Below are 18,792 nucleotides of genomic sequence, written 5' to 3'. Positions count from 1 at the left end.
TAATGAACTTCGTACGATCTGGAATTGTCCGATTTGGTGGACCAATCGATATCGGATTGAGTTCAAAACTTGGGGAACATCACAATATGATGGGAGGAGTCATTTGGTGGGATCCGAGTGAAATCCAATGGCAACAACTATGCAATACACCGTCTACTAAATTTCATAACCAACTTCGTACGAGCCTGAATTGTCCAATTTCATGGACCAATCGATATCGGATTGAGTCTAAAACTAGGGGAACATCATAATATGATGGGAGGAGTCATTTGGTGGGTTATGAGTCAACTCCAATGGTAACAACTATGCAAAACATCAACCACTAAATTTCATAACGAACTTCGTAGGAACCTGAATTATCCAATCGGATTGGGTCCAAAACTTGGGGAACATGATAATATGATGGGTGGAGTCATTTGGTGAGTTTTGAGGGAAATCCAATGGCTAAAACTATGCAATACACCAATCACTCCATTTCGTAATGAACTTTGTGCGAACTTGAATTATTCAATTTCATGGACCAATCGATATCGGATTGAGTCCACAACTTGAGGAACATCATAATATGATGGGAGGAGTCATTTGGTGGGTTCTTAGTGAAATCCAATGGCAACAACTATGCAATACACCAACCACTAAATTTCATAACGAACTTCGTACGAACCTGGATTGTCCAATTTCATGGACCAATTGATCTCGAATTGAGTCCAAAACATGGGGAACATCATAATATAGTGGGAGGAGCCATTTGGTGGGTTTTGAGAGAAATCCAATCTCTTGAGAAATACAATACACCAACCAGTCCATTTCATAATGAACTTCGTACGATCTGGAATTGTCCGATTTGATGGACCAATCGATCTCGAATTGAGTCCAAAACTTGGGGAACATCAGAATATAGTGGGAGGAGTCATTTGGTGGGTTTTGTGTGAAATCCAATCTCTTGAGCAGCACAATACACCACTCACTCCATTTCATAATGAACTTCGTACAATCTGGAATTGTCCGATTTGATGAACCAATCGATATCGGATTGAGTCTAAAACTTGGGGAACATCACAATATGATGGGAGGAGTCATTTGGTGGGATCCGAGTGAAATCCAATGGCAACAACTATGCAATACACCGTCTACTAAATTTCATAATGAACTTCGTACGAACCTGAATTGTCCAATTTCGTGGACCAATCGATATCGGATTGAGTCTAAAACTTGGGGAACATCATAATATGATGGGAGGAGTCATTTGGTGGGTTATGAGTCAACTCCAATGGTAACAACTATGCAAAACATCAACCACTAAATTTCATAACAAACTTCGTACGAACCTGAATTGTCCAATTTCATGGATCAATCGATATTGGATTGGGTCCAAAACTTGGGGAACATGATAATATGATGGGTGGAGTCATTTGGTGAGTTTTGAGTGAAATCCAATGGCTAAGACTATGCAATACACCAACCACTCCATTTCAGAATGAACTTCGTGCAAACCTGAATTGTCCAATTTCATGGACCAATCGGTATCGGATTAAGTCCAAAACCTGGGGAACATCACAATATGATGGGAGGAGTCATTTTGTGGGTTTTGAGTGAAATCCAATCTCTTGAGCAATACAACACACCAACAGCTCCATTTCATAACGAACTTCATACGATCCGGAATTGTCCGATTTGATGGACCAATCGATATTGGATTGAGTCGAACACTTGGGGAACATCATAATATGGTGGGAGGAGTCATTTGGTGAGTTTTGAGTGAAATCCAATGGCTAAAACTATGCAATACACCAACCACTCCATTTCATAATGAACTTCGTGGGAACCTGAATTGTCCAATTTCATGGACCAATCGGTATTGGATTAAGTCCAAAACTTGGGGAACATCATAATATGATGGGTTCTGAGTTTAATCCAATGGCAACAACTATGCAATACACCAACCACTAAATTTCGTAACGAACTTCGTACGAACCTGAATTGTCCAATTTCATGGACCAATCAATATCGGATTCAGTCCAAGACATGGGGAACATCAAGAATATAGTGGGAGGAGTCATTTGGTGGGTTTTGAGTGAAAGCCAATCTGTTGAGCAATACAACACACCAACAGCTCGATTTCATAACGAACTTCGTACGATCCGGAATTGTCCGATTTGATGGACCAATCGATATTGGATTGAGTCGAACACTTGGGGAACATCGTAATATGGTGGGAGGAGTCATTTGGTGAGTTTTGAGTGAAATCCAATGGCTAAAACTATGCAATACACCGACCACTCTATTTTATAATGAATTTCGTGCGAACCTAAATTGTCCAATTTCATGGACCAATCGGTATTGGATTAAGTCCAAAACTTGGGGAACATCATAATATGATGGGAGGAGTCATTTGGTGGGTTCTGAGTTTAATCCAATGGCAACAACTATGCAACACACCAACCACTAAATTTCATAACGAACTTCGTACGAACCTAAATTGTCCAATTTCGATTTGGGTCCAAAACTTTTGGAACATCATAATATGGTGGGACGAGCCACTTGGTGACTTTTGAGTCAAATCCAATGGCTAAAACTATGCATTACACCAACCACTCCATTTCATAATGAACTTCGTAGGAGCCTGAATTGTCCAATGTCATGGACCAATCGATGTCGGACTGAGTCCAAACCTTGGGGAATATCATAAGATGATGGGAGGAGTCATTTGGTGGGTTCTGAGTGAAATCCAATGGCAACAACTATGCAATACACCAACCACTAAATTTCATAACGAACTTCGTATGAATTTGAATTGTCCAATTTCATGGACCATCGGTATCGGATTGAGTCCAAAACTTGATGACCATCATAATGTTGTGGGAGGATTCATTTAGAGAGTTTTGAGTGAAATCCAATCGCTATAACAATGCAATACACCAACCACTCCATTAGAGAACGAAGTTCGCACGAACATGAATAGTCCAATTTCGTGAACCAATCGATATCAGATTGAGTCCAAAACTTGGGGAACATCATAATGTTGTGGGCGGAGTCTTTTGGTGAGTTTTGAGTGAAATCCAATGGCTAAAACAATGCAATACACCAACCACTCCATTAGAGAATGAACTTTGTACGAGCATTAATAGTCTAATTTCATGGATCAATCGATATCGGATTGAGTCCAAAACCTGGGGATCATCATAATTCGGTGGGAGGAGTCATTTGGTGGGTTTTGAGTGAAATCCAATGGTTAAAACGATGCAGTACACCAACCACTCCATTTCATAATAAACTTCGTACGAACCTGAATTGTCCAATTTTATGGACCAATCGATATCGGATTGAGTACAAAACTTGGGGAACATCATAATGTGGTGGGAGGAGTCATTCGGTGGGTTTTGAGTGAAATCCAATGGCTATAACTATGCAATACACCAAACACTCCATTTCATAACGAACTTCGTACGAACCTGAATTGTCCAATTTCATGGACTAATCGATATCGGATTGAGTCCAAAACTTGGGGAACATCATAATGTTGTGGGAGGAGTCATTTGGTTGAGTTTTGAGTGAAATCCACTGGTTAAAACTGTGCAATACACCAACCACTCCATTTCAGAATGGACTTCGTACGAAACTGAATTCTCCAATTTCATAGACCAGTCGAGATCGGATTGAGTCCAAAGCTTGGAGAACATCATAATGTTGTGGGAGGAGTCATTTGGTTGAGTTTTGAGTGAAATCCACTCGCTATAACTATTCAATGCACCAACCACTCCATTAGATAATGAACTTCGTACGAACAAGAATTGTCCAATTTCTTGGACTAATCGATATCGGATTGAGTCCAAAACTTGGGAAACAACATAATATGGTGGGAGGAGTTATTTGGTTATTTTTGAACGAAATCCAATGGCTAAAACAATGCAATACATCGACCACTCTATTTTAGAATGAACTATGTATGAACATGAATTGTCCGATTTCATGGACCAATCAATATCGGATTGAGTCCAAAACTTAGGGAACCTCATAATGTTATGGGTGGAGTCATTTGGTTGAGTTTTGGGTGAAATCCAATCCATAGAACTATGCAATACACCAAGGACTCCACTAGAGAACGAACTTCGTACGAACCTGAATAGTCTAATTTCATGGTCCAATCGATATCGGATAGGGTCCAAAACTTGGGCAACATCATAATTTGATGGGAGGAGTCATTTATTGGGTTTGGAGTGAAATCCAATGGCTAAAACTATGCAATACCACTCAATTTCAGAATGAACTTCGTACTAACATGAATAGTGCAATTTCTTAGACCAATCTATATCAGATAGAGCCCAAAACATGGGGAACATCATAATATGGTGGAATGAGTCATTTGGTGGGTTTTAAGTGAAATCCAATCGATAGAACTATGCAATACACCAACCACTCCATTGGGGAATGAACTTCGTACGACCAGGAACAGCGGAATTTCTTTTACCAATTGAGATTGGATTAAGCCCAAAACTGGGGGAACATCATAATATGGTTGGAGGAATCATTTGTTGGGTTTTGAGGGAAATCCAATCCCTAAAACTATGCAATACACCAACCACTCCAGTCCAGAACGAACTTCGTACTAACCTGAATCGGATTGAGGCCAAAACTGGGGGAACTTCATAATGTTATGGGAGGAGTGATTTGGTGAGTTTTGAGTGAAATTCAATGGCTAAAACTATGCAATACATGAAACACGCCATTTCAGAACGAACTTCGTACGAACTTGCATTGTCCAATTTCATGGACCAGTCGATATCAGATTCAGTACAAAACTTGGGGAACATCATACCACTCTATTTTAGAATGAACTATGTATGAACATGAATTGTCCGATTTCATGGACCAATCAATATCGGATTGAGTCCAAAACTTAGGGAACCTCATAATGTTATGGGTGGAGTCATTTGGTTGAGTTTTGGGTGAAATCCAATCCATAGAACTATGCAATACACCAAGGACTCCACTAGAGAACGAACTTCGTACGAACCTGAATAGTCTAATTTCATGGTCCAATCGATATCGGATAGGGTCCAAAACTTGGGCAACATCATAATTTGATGGGAGGAGTCATTTATTGGGTTTGGAGTGAAATCCAATGGCTAAAACTATGCAATACCACTCAATTTCAGAATGAACTTCGTACTAACATGAATAGTGCAATTTCTTAGACCAATCTATATCAGATAGAGCCCAAAACATGGGGAACATCATAATATGGTGGAATGAGTCATTTGGTGGGTTTTAAGTGAAATCCAATCGATAGAACTATGCAATACACCAACCACTCCATTGGGGAATGAACTTCGTACGACCAGGAACAGCGGAATTTCTTTTACCAATTGAGATTGGATTAAGCCCAAAACTGGGGGAACATCATAATATGGTTGGAGGAATCATTTGTTGGGTTTTGAGGGAAATCCAATCCCTAAAACTATGCAATACACCAACCACTCCAGTCCAGAACGAACTTCGTACTAACCTGAATCGGATTGAGGCCAAAACTGGGGGAACTTCATAATGTTATGGGAGGAGTGATTTGGTGAGTTTTGAGTGAAATTCAATGGCTAAAACTATGCAATACATGAAACACGCCATTTCAGAACGAACTTCGTACGAACTTGCATTGTCCAATTTCATGGACCAGTCGATATCAGATTCAGTACAAAACTTGGGGAACATCATAATGTTCTGGGAGGAGTCATTTAGTGAGTTCTAAGTAAAATCCAATCCATAGAACTATGCAATACACCAACCAGTCCACTTCAGAATGAACTTTGTACGAACCTGAATTGTCTAATTTCATGGACCAATCGGAATTGGATTGAGTCCAAAACTTGGGGAACATCATAATATGGTGGGAGGAGTCATTTGGTGGGTTTTGAGTGAAATCCAATCTCTAGAACAATGCAATACACCAACCACTCCATTTTAGAACGAACTTCACACAAACCTGAATTATTCAATTCTATGCACCAATTGATTTTGGATTGAGTCCAAAACCTAGGGAACATCATAATGTTGTGGGAGGAGTCCTTAGTTTGAGTGAAATCTAATGGCAAAAACTATGCGATACACCAACCACTCCATTTCAGAACGAACTTACTATGAACCTAAATTGTCCAATTTCGTGGACCAATCGATATCAGATTGAGTCCAAAACTTGGGGAACATCATAATATGGTGGGATGTGTCGTTTGGTGGGTTATGAGTAAAATCAAATCTCTAGAACTATGCAATACACCAACCACTCCATTTCAGAACGAACTTCATACGAACCTGAATTGTCCAATTTCATGGACCAATCGATATCGGATTGAGTCCAAAATTTGGGGAACATCATAATGTTGTGGGAAGAGTCATTTGGGGAGTTTTGAGTAAAATCCAATGGCTAAAACTATGCAATACACTAACCACTCCATTTCATAACGAACTTCGTCCGAACGTGAATTGTCCAATTTCATGGACCAATCGATATCGGATTGATCCCAAAACCTGGGGAACATTATAATATGGTGGGGGAAGTCCTTTGGTGAGTTTTCAACGAAATTCAATCTCTAGAAATATGCAATACACCAACCACTCCATTTCAGAACGAACTTCGTACGAACCTGAATTATCCAGTTTCTTGGACCAATCGATATCAGATTGAGCCCAAACTCGGTGATCATCATAATATGGTGGGAGGAGTCATTTGGTGGGTTTTGAGTGAAATCCAATTGAGAACTCATATATTTATACATTTATACCATTAATTTCTAGTATATTTGTGATGTTTTTGAGTTAAAGTTGTTGCGTTTTACCCTATTTTGTGTTAGCATGCAGTTGCATCTACTTTAGGCTCAAGTTGAAGGCAAAAGAAATGAAAACATGCCATTTTTGGAGCTAACCCTTATTCAAACATGGAAACAAGTTTCGTGACCTGTTTTGAAGTCCAAATAAAGAATTCAAGGCGAATCTGGCTTGGTTGAAGACTAAGAGCAGAATGGGAAAGCAATGGGGATTTCTAGCCTGATTTGGAGGTGCCAAACAAGGCAAAAACGTGCAAAATAAAGGCTGATTTGTTAGGATCTCCTTGGAATATCTTGCAGCCTCTTTTACCGCATAAAAACTTGCCTTTTAGCCACTTTTAAAACCCCTATTTATTTTGGACGAATTTCACAACCCTAGAACTGACTTCTTGGTTATTCTCTCCTTTCATGCACACTAAAACCCTAGCCATCCATATATTTCCACCATCAGGACTCAGCGCAAGAGGTGGTTCTTGGAGAAGTTCAACATCAGAATTGGTTCAAGGGTTTCCTCTCATGAATTTATTTTCACTCATGTTGTTTATTTTTGTTTTAATCTCTTTGAACATGATGTGTAACTAAATTCATAGCTAGGGATTTCAATGTAGCCTTGCAACATTGACCCATGTTTCTAAGTTAAAGTATTCAGTTCATCAATCTGCTTCTTGTTTCATTCACTGAATCTATTGTTCAATTTGTTTGTCAATTTTAATATTTGATCACCATTAGGGTTGCCTACAGATTATCTGGACAAGGTTATAGTAAACATTATGCTTAATCTTGGTAGACATGTGAATGAATGAAGAGAATGTTATGCAAACATCATGCCGTGTGTTTTCTTTGGTTCTTTAATGTTTTCTTGCATGCTAATGAATCTTAACTTGGAACCAAAGTTGAACATCCCAATTAGGTTGCAGATTAGGAGAATTTGATCAAAACCACACATCATATGGCTGATCATATATTTGTAAAAAGAACTCTGGAAACAGGTTGGTAGTTCAGTACGGTTTAATTTTATAAACATGTAATTAGTTTTGCAATGGTGAATTCGAAATCCTTGGTGTCTTCCCTATTCTTTCTACATCAATATATCATTCACTACTACATTCATCTTGCATTTTAAGTTATTTTTCATTTACAACACAAAAACTACTTTCAAATTGTCACTTTCATTTTTAGTTATGGTTCTTTCAAAACTAGTAATTTATATTGGTCCAATCGGTCCCTGTGGTTCGACACCCTTACTTGTTGACCATATATTGGCACTTGGAAGGAATACAACACCAATCTGTACAACTATGCAATTCTTCAACCACTCCATTTTAGAACGAACTTCGTACAAACTTGAATTGTACATTTTTACGGACCAATTGATTTTGGATTGAGCCCAAAACTTGGGGAACATCATAACGTTGTGGGAGGAGTCATTTGGTGAGTTTTGATGAAATCCAATGGCTAAAACTATGCAATAAACCAACCACTCCATTTCAGAATCAACTTCGTATGACTCTGAATTGTTCGATTTCATGGACCAATCGATATCGGATTGAGCCGAAAACTTGGGGAACATCATAATATGGTGGGAGGAGTCATTTGCTGCGTTGTGAGGAAAATCCAATGCCTAAAACTTTGCCATACACCAACCACTCTATTTTAGAATGAACTTCGTACGACTATGAATCGTCCGATTTCGAGGACCAATCGATATTGGATTCTGTCCAAAACTCAGGGAACATCATAATATTATGGAGGAGTCATTTGGTGAGTTTTGGATGAAGTCCACCTTCTAAAACTATGCAATACACTAACCACCATTTTAGAACAAACTTTGCACAAACTTGAATTGTTCAATTTCATGGACCAATTGATATTGGAATGAGCCCAAAACTTGGGGAACATCATAATATGGTGGGAGGAGTCATTTGGCGAGTTTTGAGTGAAGTCCACTTTCTAAAACTATGTAATACACCAACCACTCCATTTCAGAACGAACTTTGTACGAACCTTTATTGTTCAATTTCATGGACCAATCGAAATCGGATTGAGTCCAATTTGGGGAACATTATAATGTTGTGGGAGTAGTCATTTGGTGAGTTTTCAGTGAAATCCAATGGCTAAAACTATACATGTAGTGATGTGGTGATGTCTGCCTCGTTGATTGAAAGCAGTCAGATGATGTTCAGACCACGGGGTGAACTCCGTAGGCAGCAATTTGAAATAGGTGGTCCTAGTTAGGGATCATCTAAGAGAGGCAGTTATAGTTCGGGATCATCTAGTGGTCGCAGCTATGGAGGTTACCGACCTGGATTCAGTTCCAGCGGAGGCTCCAACCAAAGTAGCAGTTCTGAAAATCGTTCTGGGGGTAGTGCAGCTAGAGGTACTGGAAGACAGTTGCTGTCAGGATCTGGCAGGAGGAGTTGCCCCCAATGTGCTAGGTGTGGTAGGTACCATTCTAGGCCCTGGATGTTATTACTGTGGACAGTCTGGACATTTTCTAAAGGATTGCCTACTGTTCTTTCAGAATAGAGAGACCACAGCTGCATCGACTCCAGGGACAGTTATGCAGGGTAGATCACAGCAGATACCACAGTTTGTGGAGGCTTCGTCTAGTGGTGGAGCCCAGACGAGTGTAGCCAGCCGAGGCAGCAGTCAGCAAAGGGGACGAGGTGGACGTTCCAGAGCCACAGGCAGAGTATATAACATGTCCCCGCAAGAAGCATATGCATCACCTGATGTAATTACAGGTATTTTACCGGTCTTTGGTATTCTTGCAAGAGTTTTGATTGACCCTGGGGCTACGCACTCGTTTGTCACACCTAGTTTTGCCCACAATGCCAATGTAAGACTTTCAGCTCTGCAGAACGAACTGGCGATCTTTGTACCTACAGGAGAGATTTTTAGGGTAGGCACAGTGTATCGCGATAGTTTAGTGATGGTGGAAAATGTGTTTTTGGAGGTAGATTTAATCCCTTTGGGCATGGTTGACTTGGATGTCATCTTAGGGATGGATTGGTTGGCCAGACATCGTGCCTCAGTAGATTGCTTCAGGAAAGAAGTTGTATTTTGTAGTCCCGGACGACCTGAAGTAACTTTTTATGGCGAACGTAGAGTGCTTCCATGTTGCCTCATTTCAGCTATGAAGGAAAAACGGTTGCTTAGAAAAGGGTGCTCAGGATATATAGCACATGTAATTGATACCAGAGATAATAGGCTGAGATTGGAAGATATTCCAGTTGTACAGGACTTCCCAAATGTATTTCCTGAGGATCTTCCTGGATTACCTCCTCATCGGGAGATCAAGTTCATTATTGAGCTCGCTCCAGGAACAAATCCTATTTCTCAAGCACCATACAGAATGGTTGTTAAGAACTCAGTTGCAGGAGCTGGTAGATAAGGGTTTCATCCGACCTAGTTTTTTCTCCATGGGGTGCTCCAGTGTTATTTGTTAAGAAAAAGGATGGCACCATGAGGTTATGCATTGACTACAGACAGTTGAACAAAATCACAGTGCGAAATAGATATCCATTGCCCGCATTGATGATTTGTTTGATCAGCTGAAGGGTGCCAAGGTATTTTCTAAAATTGACCTGAGGTCTGGATATCATCAGTTACGGGTTAGAGAAGAGGATGTGCCTAAAACAGCGTTTCGAACGAGGTATGGGCACTATGAATTCCTGGTGATGCCATTTGGATTAACTAATGTGCAAGCTGCATTTATGGACCTCATGAACAGAGTATTTCGACGTTACTTAGATCACTTCATGATTGTGTTCATAGATGACATTCTGGTGTATTCAAAGAGTCAGAAGGCACATATGAAGCATTTAAACATTGTGTTGAGGACTCTGAGAAGGAGGCAACTTTATGCCAAATTCAGCAAGTGTCAATTTTAGTTAGACAGAGTGAGTTTCTTGGGGCATGTGATCTCTGCAGAGGGCATTTATGTTGATCCTCAAAAGATTGAAGCAGCAGTAAATTGGCTACGACCAACAAGTGTTACTGAGATACGGAGTTTTCTGGGGTTAGCCGGGTATTACCGTCGCTTCGTGGAAGGGTTCTCCACCACAGCGGCACCTCTCACCTATTTGACAAGGAAAGGAGTTAAATTTGTGTGGTCAAATAAGTGTGAGGAGAGTTTCATTGAACTCAAGACCAGGCTGACCACTGCTCCGGTTTTAGCACTTCCGGATGATAGTGGGAACTTCGTAATCTACAGTGATGCATCTCAACAAGGACTTGGGTGTGTGCTAATGCAACATGGTAGGGTGATCGCTTATGCTTCTAGACAACTGAAGAAACATAAGCTAAATTATCCTGTTCATGATTTGGAACTTGCTGCAGTAGTTTTTGCCTTAAAGATTTGGCGGCATTACCTTTATGGGGAAACATGCCAGATCTTTACAAATCACAAAAGTTTAAAGTATTTATTCACTCAGAAGGAATTAATTTGAGGCAAAGAAGATGGTTAGAGTTGATAAAAGATGCATTCACCCAGGAAGAGCTAATGTTGTTGCAGATGCATTCAGTAGGAAATCTTTAGGATCTGTAGCTTATCTTCGAGGAAGGTATGTGCCATTGATGCTAGAAATGAGGAAGCTCAGAGTTGGGCTAGATATGGATAATTAGGGAGCACTGTTAGCTACTCTCCATGTGAGACCAGTGCTAGTAGAACGAATACTCACAGCTCAATCTCAGGATCCTTTGATTTGCACGCTGCAAGTGGAGGTTGCAAGTGGCGACAGAACTGATTGTTCCGTAAGAAATGATGGAGCGTTAATGGTAGGTAACAGGTTATATGTCCCTAATGATGAAAGTTTAAAAAGGGAGATTCTTGAGGAGGCCCATGAGTCAGTGTTTGCAATGCACCCTAGAAGCACAAAAATGAATCATACTCCAAGAGAGCACTACTGGTGGCCTTTTATGAAGAAAGAAATAGCAGAGTATGTCAGAAGATGCTTAATTTGTCAGCAAGTGAAAGCTGAGCGACAGAAACCATCAGGGCTAGTGCAACCACTTCTGATTCCTGAGTGGAAGTGGGAGCAGCTTACGATGGATTTTGTGTTCAAACTTCCCCGAACACAGAGTAAGCATGATGGAGTGTGAGTAATTGTGGATCGACTCACCAAGTCCGCTCATTTTCTGCCAGTGAGAGCAAATTATAGTTTGAACAAACTGGCCAAGATTTTCATAGACGAGATCGTGAGACTTCATGGAGTACCAGTATCCATTGTTTCAGATCGAGACCCACGGTTTACATCCCGTTTTTGGACAAAATTAAATGAAGCTTTTGTAACCCAATTACAGTTTAGTACTGCATTTCACCCCCAGACAGATGGTCAGTCTGAGAGGACAATTCAGACATTAGAAGATATGTTGAGAGCCTGTGCACTTCAATTTCGGGGTGATTGGGATGAGAAGTTACCACTTATGGAGTTTGCTTATAATAACAGTTATCAAGTGAGTATCGGAATGTCTCCATTTGATGTCTTGTATGGGAGGTAGTGTAGAACTCCATTCTATTGGGATGAAGTGGGTGAACACAGATTGGTCGTATCTGAGGATGTTGAACTGACCAAGAAACAAGTGCAAATCATTAGAGAACGACTCAAGACAGCCCAGGACCGACAAATGAGTTATGCGGACAATAGAAGAAAAGATCTTCAGTTTGAAGTTGGAGACTAGGTATTTTTGAAATTATCACCTTGGAAAGGTGTAGTGAGATTTGGGAAGCGGGGGAAACTAAGTCATCGCTATATCGAACCCTATGAGATTATAGAGCGTGTGGGTCCAGTAGCTTACAGGCTTGCTTTGCCTGCAGATCTATCACGATTGCATGATGTTTTCCATATCTCCATGCTCCGAAAGTATATTTCCGACCCTTCCCATGTGTTAGAGGAGCAACCAGTAGAATTGGAGGCTGATTTCACTTATGTGGAGCAACTAGTTCAGATTTTGGATTGGAAGACGCAAGTGTTGCGATCGAGAGAGATTCCACTTGTAAAGGTCTTATGGAGGAGTCATACTGTGGAAGAGGCTACATGGGAACTTGAAGACCAAATGCAAGAGCAGTACCTTCACCTCTTCGAGTGACAGGTGCGTAAATTTCGAGGACGAAATTTTTATAAAGGGGGTAGGTTGTAATGACCCAAACCTAAAATTCATATTTAATTAGTAATTTATTATGAGAAAAGACAATTTTGCCATTGGAATAATTTATTAACGAAAAGTTTACTTTTTGACCAAAAAGGAATTTGACAATTTCACATACACCGTTGCGTAGAGCACGACGACATGAGTTCATAGACACGAAGTAGGCTCGAATCGGAGTTTTAACGAAGAAAATACAGTTAAAATATCACGAGGGGCAAAATGGTAATCTGAAAAATCATATTTGAAACCCTCACTCTCTCTCTTCTCCCTCAGTTTCTCTCTCTCTCTCTCTCTCTCTCTCTCTCTCTCTCTCTCTCTCTCTCTCTCTCTCTCTCTCGCGAGCATTCCCCCCCAACAGTTTCGTTTCTGCCAGCCGTAGCTTCCAAGAGTCGTCGTCGCCGCCACAGAGCACCACCGGCCACGAGACCTGTCTTGTTCGAACCGTCATCTCCTCCTCTTCTCGTCCCACCCGGTTTCCGTCGCCGTCAGCCACTCCAGCCGCCGAAAACTGCAAAAAATCGAGCATGTGTAACCGAAATTTCACGGCCGTCGTTCTCCCTCATTTCTCAACCAAATCGGACGAGCCAGGTATGGATTTTAAACCTCTCGAGTTGTTCTAGCTGCCTGTTGGGTAGGAATTAATCGGTTCTCCGTGTAGATAATGGATTTTCGAATTGGAAATTTGGCCAGTTTTCGGCCTCCGTGTTCGGCCACTTCCGGTCAGTTTTTGGGGTAGGTCCAAGAACAAAAGTGGTTCCAAATATGGTGTTATACCTAGGGTAGGAATTTGGAGCCGTGGTTTTGAGATTTTTCGGCGATGCGTAATCGCTTTGGACACCCATCACTGCCAGTGCGTGCGGCGGCACGTGGGTGAGGGTAGTGTAGTGGCACTGTGTCCTGATGTGATGCTTAGGTTGTCACAAGCGCATAGGAATTCGCGGATCTCAATTTGGATACCGTTTGAGCGTCGAACGGATTTTCCATATTGTGCGAGTTATGGATTCAATACTGTTGAGCCGTTGGATCGTAATCTTTTTTAGATATGTTACTCTACATAATTTGAGAATTGTGTAGGAATTGACGGATTATGAATCGGAGCCCCGGATACTCCTAAATCGCGAACCCTAGGGTTATGGTTTAGAAATTACGCGATTACACGATCGTGATCAATCCGACCGTCCGATCGACACCAATACTCTCGGGACATGTGTCCTAGATATATTGGACCTTCTAGCGGCTTCCGGATCATATTGTGAGGTCATGGACCCGTGGGGTCCCGGATTGACTTTTTAGACTTGAGCGCTTTTTGAGTCCCAAGATACCGCTAAACTATCCCACGTTGAAGAAAAGCTTTTATGGGCATAGGGATAACTTTAAATTGACGCACGTACTTTTAGGAGCCGGGGTAGGGTTTTTAATTTAATATTATACTGTATTAATAGAATATTATGGTCATTGAATCAGGCACCCGGGCACCAGTTGACCCGCATGAGGGACCTTCAAGAGGTTCAGCGAGCTCGGACTATCAGTGAGTGGACACTTTGTTTTTATAAACGAATTTAAGCAGTTCAGTTTCAGTTATAAGCTGTTTTATTCTGTTAAATATTTTATGCTACATGCTGCCGAGTGAAATCTCTTCTAAAGAATATAGGAAAAGAAATTCTAGTTAATTATCAGATAAATGGCAACAGAATTTTAAAGGTTACAGAACGTTAATTATTCAACAACTTTGCTTCAGAAACTTTATATTTTCTTCAACCACCTTGTACCCAGATATTAAATGTTGCCTTCGGATTATATTTGTTGCCTTCGGTTTAGTCAGCATGCTTGACAGTTGCCCCACGAGTTTCTTTGTACTCGAACTCGTGTGGAGCGAGTAATGCGGATAAAGGTGGACTACGGTCCCCTGAATCCTGTGAGTTGCGGCTCGGACTGACCTCGTGTCACTGAGACCTGGGAGTGTGTCACCCATGGTGATGCAAGGAATTGACGGATTTAAGGAATTGATGGAAATAAAGGGTACACCTAGGCGGTAGTTTTAAACTGTTTTCAAAAGTAATGTTGACCATGAATATGATTGGTTTGTATACATGTATAATGATATACGTGCATGGATTTCAGAAATAAAGAGAATAAGCTAGTTTGTATAACTGTTTTTACAGTGGGGTTAGTATGTTCATATACTATTTTCTCAATTTTATTTTGGGTCCACTCACCATTTTTGTTGTTTTGCGCCCCCAGGCAGTACACGTGCATAGGAATCCACCACCGGGCCGTTTCCCATCTTCCGCGCCTTTTCTTTGATGTAGGATTTTAGTTTTGTAAAAGGATTCACTCCTTTGTAAATTCTTAGTAGATGCTTTGATGTTTTGCCTTACACTGAGAATTGAACTGTTGACATGTATATATACGTATGCTGGCAGTTGGTTGTATATTTATATACTTGTTTGGCAGGTGTAAATGTGTTGCTATGGAGCTAGTTACAAGGGAAACTCTGCTAAATTTTTGGTAGAAGTCAACCTTGTTATTTTATCGTGTTTCGTATAGGATGGAAAATAGGTCATTTGTGCCCGACATTCGCCAGGTGTCGGACACGCACAGGGTTCTGCTCAGTTTCCAAAGTGGAATTTGGATCGGGTCCTGTCAATACACCAACCACTCCATTTCAGAATGAATGTCGTATGAACCTGGATTGTCTAATTCCATGGACCAATCGATATCGGATTGAGTCCGAAGCTTGTTGAACATCATAATATGGTAGGAGGTGTCATTTGGTGCGTTTTGAGTGAAATTCAATCTCTGGAACTATGCAATACACCAACTGCTCCATTCAAGAACGGACTTCGTACGAACCTGAATGGTCCAATTTCATGGACCACTCGATATCGGATTGAGTCCAAAACTTGAGGAACATTATAATGTTGTGGGAGGAGTCATTTGGTGAGTTTTGAGAGAAATCCAATGGCTAAAACTATCTAATACACCAACCACTCCATTTCAGAAGGAACTTCTTACAAACCTGAATTGTCCAATTTCATGGACCAATCGATATCAGATTGAGTCCGAAGCTTGGGGAACATCAAAATATGGTAGGAGGAGTCATTCGGTTGGTTGTGAGTGAAATCCAATCTCTACAGCTATGCAATATACCAACCACCCCATTTTAGAACGAACTTCGTACGAACCTGAATTGTCCAATTTCATGGACCAATCGATTTCAGAGTGAGTCCAAAACATGGGGAACATCATAATATGTTGCGAGGAGTCATTTGGTGGGTTTTGAGTGAAATCCAGTCTCTAGAACTAAGTGCTACAAGAACCACTCCATTTCAGAACTAACTTCGTACGAAACTAAATTGTCCAATTTCATGGACCTATCGATATCAGATTGAGTCCGAAGCTTGGGGAACGTCAAAATATGGTGGGAGGAGTCATTTGGTTGGTTTTGAGTGAAATCGAATCTCTAGAACTATGGAATATACCAATCACTTCATTTCAGAACTAACTTCGCAGTAACCTTAATTGTCCAGTTTCACTGACGAAGCGATATCGGATTGAGTCCGAAACTTGGGAAACATCATAATATGGTGGAATGAGTCATTTGGTTGGTTTTGAGTGAAATCCAATCTCTAGAACTATGCAATACACCAACCACTCCATTTCAGAACGAACTTCGTATGAACCAGAATTGTCCAATTTCATGAACGAATCGATATCGGATTGAGTCTGAAGCTTGGGGAACATCAAAATATGGTGGGAGGAGTCATTTGGTTGGTTTTCAGTGAAATCCAATCTCTGCAGCTATGCAATACACCAACCACCCCATTTTAGAACGAACTTCATACGAACCTGAATTGTCCACTTTCATGGACCAATCGATTTCGGAGCGAGTCCAAAATATGGTGCGAGGAGTCATTTGATGGGTTTTGAGTGAAATCCGATCTCTAGAACTAAATGCTACGCCAACCACTCCATTTCGGAACTAACTTTGTACGAAACTAAATTGTCCAATTTCATAGACCAATCGATATCGGATTGAGTCCAAATCTTGGGGAACATCAAAATATGGTGGGACGAGTCATTTGGTTGGTTTTGAGTGATATCGAATCTGTAGAGCTATGCAATACACCAACCACCCCATTTTAGAACGAATTTCGTACGAACCTCAATTTTCCAATTTCCTGGACCAATAGATTTCGGAGTGAGTCCAAAACATGGGGAACATCATAATATGGTGCGAGGAGTCATTTGGTGGGTTTTGAGTGAAATCCAATCTCTAGGACTAAGTGCTACAACAACAACTCCATTTCTGAACGAATTTCGTACGAACCTGAATTGTCTAATTTCACGGACCAATCGATATTGTGTTGAGTCCAAAACTTGGGGAACATCATAATATGGAGGGAGGAGTCATTTGGTGGGTTTTGAGTGAAATCCAAACGCTAGAACTATGCAATACACCAACCACTCTATTTTAGAACTAACTTCGTACGAACCTGAATTGTCCAATTTCATGGACCAATCAATATCGGATTGAGTCCGAAGCGTGGAGAACATCATAATGTGGTGGGAGGAGTCATTTGGTGGGTGTAGGGTAAAATCCAAACTGTAGAACTATGCAATACACCTACCACTACAATTCAGAACGAACTTCGTACAAACCTGAATTGTCCAATTTCATGCATCAATCGATATCGGATTGAGTCCGAAGCTTGTTGAACATCATAAAATGGTGGGAGGAGTCATTCGGTGGGTTTTGAGTAAAATCCAATCTCTAGAACTATGCAATACACCAACCATTCTATTTTAGAACGAACTTCGTACGAAACTGAATTGTCCAATTTCGTGGACCAATCGACATTAGATTGAGTCCAAAGCGTGTGGAACATCATCATGTTGAGGGAGTAGTCATTTGGTTGAGTTTTGAGTGAAATCCACCCGCTATAACTCTGCAATACACCAACCACTCCATTAGAGAACGAAGTTCGTACGAACATGAATAGTCCATTTTCATGGACCAATTGATATCGGATTGAGTCCAAAACTTGGGCAACATCATAATGTTGTGGGAGGAGTTCTTTGGTGAGTTTTGAGTGAAGTCCAGTGGGTAAAACTATGCAATACACTGACCACTCCATTTCAGAACGAACTTCGTACGAACCTGAATTGTCCAATTTCATGGTTCAATCGATATGCGATTGAGTCCAAAACTTGGGGAACAACATAATGTAGTGGGAGGAGTCATTTGGTCAGTTTTGAGTGAAACCCATTCGTTATGACTATGCAATACACCAACCACTCCACTTCAGAATGAACTTCGTACGAACCTGAATTGTCCACTTTTGTGGACCAATCGATGTCAGATTGAGTTCAAAACTTGGGGAACAACATAATGTTGTGGGAGTAGTCATTTGGTAAGTTTTGAGCGAAATCCAATGGCTAAAACTATGCAATACACCGACTACTCCATTTCATAATGAACTTCGTACGAACCTGAATTGTCCAATTTCACGAACCAATCGATATCGGATTGAGTCCAAAGCTTGGGGACCATCATAATGTGGTGGGAGGAGTCATTTGGTGGGTTTTGAGTGAAATCCAATCACTAGAACTAGGCAATGTACCAACCGCTCCATTTTAGAATGAACTTCTTACAAACCTGAATTGTCCAATTTCATGGACCAATCGTTATCGGATTGAGTCCAAAACTTGGGGACCATCATAATATGTTGGGAGGAGTCATTTGGTGTGTTTTGAGTGAAATCCAATCTCTAGAACTATGCAATACCCCAACCACCCGATTTCTGAACGAACTTCATACGAACCT

The 18,792-nt window shown here is 40.8% G+C and overlaps 1 pseudogene; it reads left to right on the top strand.

Annotated features, from left to right (window-relative positions):
* LOC109949323 lies at positions 9,103-12,905 on the top strand (annotated as a pseudogene).

This window comes from Prunus persica, chromosome G5, assembly GCF_000346465.2.
Source record: "Prunus persica cultivar Lovell chromosome G5, Prunus_persica_NCBIv2, whole genome shotgun sequence".
In the NCBI taxonomy this organism is placed as follows: Eukaryota; Viridiplantae; Streptophyta; class Magnoliopsida; order Rosales; family Rosaceae; genus Prunus; species Prunus persica.
The sequence above is the reverse complement of the archived record's forward strand: the minus strand, read 5'-3'. Positions and strand labels throughout refer to the sequence as shown.